Source organism: Penaeus vannamei, chromosome 31 (genome assembly GCF_042767895.1).
Source record: "Penaeus vannamei isolate JL-2024 chromosome 31, ASM4276789v1, whole genome shotgun sequence".
NCBI classification, from domain to species: Eukaryota; Metazoa; Arthropoda; class Malacostraca; order Decapoda; family Penaeidae; genus Penaeus; species Penaeus vannamei.
This window is the reverse complement of record NC_091579.1, coordinates 11,332,256-11,334,755: the sequence shown is the minus strand read 5'-3', so window position 1 is coordinate 11,334,755 and position 2,500 is coordinate 11,332,256. Positions and strand designations below refer to the sequence as shown.

Genomic DNA, 2,500 nt, shown 5'->3' with positions numbered 1-2,500 from the left:
ACTTACTCACTCAATCATTACTCACTTCCTCACTCTCTCTCCAAGGCTCAATCGCACACTCACTCTTCATCTATTTTTTTTCCACTCACTCACGTGCAATGTTAATTAGTAAATCCCCCCCCCCCCCCCCCACACACACACACACTACGAGGCCTTGTCGGGTTGCGTCACTGGCCCCTCGGCTTCGGCCTGTCGGCGCGGGCAGGCCCCGTCCCGCCGTCATCCGAGCGCAGCCCTCCGCACTCGAGGCTCTCGCCAACATGTAAACAAAGCTCCCTACCTGTCATGTTCACTCCTGATAGCATCTCCGACCTCTCCATGATGACTCGGGAAGATAACAATGAATTTGGCGCGGTTATCGGCGGGCACGTGCACTCGGGGCACAGCCACTGCAGCTCAAAAGGGGAAATTTCGCGTCTCAAGCTCCTGGTTCCTCTGACAGGAAGACTGCGATGCGGGAGACGCCTGAAGGAAGGGAGGTTTCACGCTTGCTGCCCCGTCCTCCGCGCTTCCTTCCTCGGGACTTCTCGCCGGGGATAATGAAGATGGAGGTGATGCCCCGACGTCCAAGTGTCAACAGTTGGGCCTCCTGCAGGCGAGTCGACCCGGTGAATGGTGGGTGTGACCGAGGCCGGTCGGCGGCGAGGCTCGAGGGCGACGGGCAATGTTGTAGGGGCGGCCGATCGGCTACTTGGGGCAGGGCAAGACGACGTCAGGTTTCCGACTGCCCTACGCTGGATCCACAGCTGAACGGGGACCCTGCGTGACACACATCACTTTCCGATTCTCTGTGCACGGACGTCGGCGGCCACACGCGGCGGGCGAGGGTGGGAGGGACGCTGGGCTGAGGACACAATAATAACAACTGGTCGTATCGTCTGGTGCACTACACTCACTCACTCACTCGCGCTCCCCAAACTTCTGTCGTTCCCTCAATCGGGCTCGAATTTGCACGCGCTGGGCCGAGGAGGCGAGAGAATACAGTGTCCTTAGACGTAACGTCCTTACTCCACACAAGGGACAATCCAGAAAGACTTAGGGAGCACTCGCAGGGGGAAGGAATGGACGAGCGGCCTCTCCCCGTGACGGCGATGGCAACACTGGCGCTGGACGGAACAAGCGACGGTGATTCTGGCATGTGGGGAACCGCGCCGCCCGAGGGACCTGCGCGCGCACCCGCCCTCCTGGCCTTCCTGTTAGCACCTCGCTCGCTCTGCCGCAACGAACGGATTCTGGCCCGACATTATCGACTCCATTGCAAGCGAAGGCCCACAAGACGAGCACAGGGCAGGGCTGGGCAGCGGGACACGGACACAGGGCGGGACGGCGTGCACGGCTGGCTCAGGGCGGGGCGGGGCGGGGCCGTAATCCAGCCAGACAGCTGCGCGTCACCCCTATTGCCTAGGGCATCCCCCCCCCCTCATCGCCGCTGTCACATTACTCTACACTCGCTGCCCTCTACACACACTGCCCCGGGCCGCTCCCCTTCCACGCCCGCCGCCCGCACCATAGTAACATGCTCGCCCACCACACCCCCGAGCTGGGCATCATCGACAGCATCATCTTCTCATCAGCCTCATCACTTCAATGCAGGCATCTCTTACTCGCTGGATGCCCACCTCTCAATCTTTCTATTTCTTTCTTTCTTTCTCTTCCTCTCTCCCACCCTCTGACCCACCGACCCACTTACTCACTCACTCAGCCACCTACCCACTCATCCACCCATCCATGCACTCACTCACTCACTCACCCCCCCATCCACCGATCCACTCACTCACCCCCACCCACCCATCCACTCACTCAACCACTCACTTACTCACCCACCCATCCCCTCACTCACCCACCCATCCACTCACTCAACCACTCACTTACTCACCCACCCATTCCCTCACTCACCCACCCATCCACCCATCCACTCACTCACTCACCCACCTACCCCACCCATCCACCCACTCCCACCCATTTCCAATTGAGTAATTTGGCGCGTCCAGCGGAGGGCTCCCCTTTCAAAGAAGATGAGACGAGAGATCTCGCTTCCATGTAAGACAGGTCAGCGGGTGGGAGGGGGGGACACGAACCAGGTCAGGTCAGGTCACAGACATTCAAATAAAAATAACGACTCGTACACTTGTCGGCTGTTCGGGAGCCAGGTCATCACAGCCCATAATCGTGACGGGCGGGCGGGCGGGCGGAGGTGGGGTGGGGTGGGAGGGAACTGCTGCCAAAGGAGCAAACGGGAACAAAACGTAAACATTTATTCTCATTTTTTTTATTGTGGCTATTTTCCTTTCATGCAGATGGGATTTTTCTATTTACCTAAAAGGGCAAAGCACTGACTCACCCATTCCCAATTCCACGAGAAAATGCAATATATGGTGAATATGCGCTCTTTAGAATGCTATGTTCCTAAGATCTCTTTAATGCCCCTAATTCATATCGTCGGGGTGGCGCCCGTACTATCGAACAATGACGAGCATCGGTCAGGGAAAGTGGATCAATA

At 58.0% G+C, this 2,500-nt stretch overlaps 1 protein-coding gene across 5 annotated transcripts in view; it reads right to left on the bottom strand.

Annotated features, from left to right (window-relative positions):
* Nucleotides 1-2,500, bottom strand: part of fwd (phosphatidylinositol 4-kinase beta fwd) — a 108,414-nt gene that overhangs the window by 80,121 nt on the left and 25,793 nt on the right. For 2 of the 5 annotated variants that reach the window (XM_070143855.1, XM_027359695.2), the window contains exon 1: nucleotides 281-1,389. The exons of the other annotated variants lie outside the window; for them this stretch is intronic. The gene's annotated coding sequence lies outside the window, so the exon portion shown is untranslated. Of the gene's footprint in view, nucleotides 1-280; nucleotides 1,390-2,500 lie in introns of those variants that run through there. 5 annotated transcript variants of the gene reach the window in all.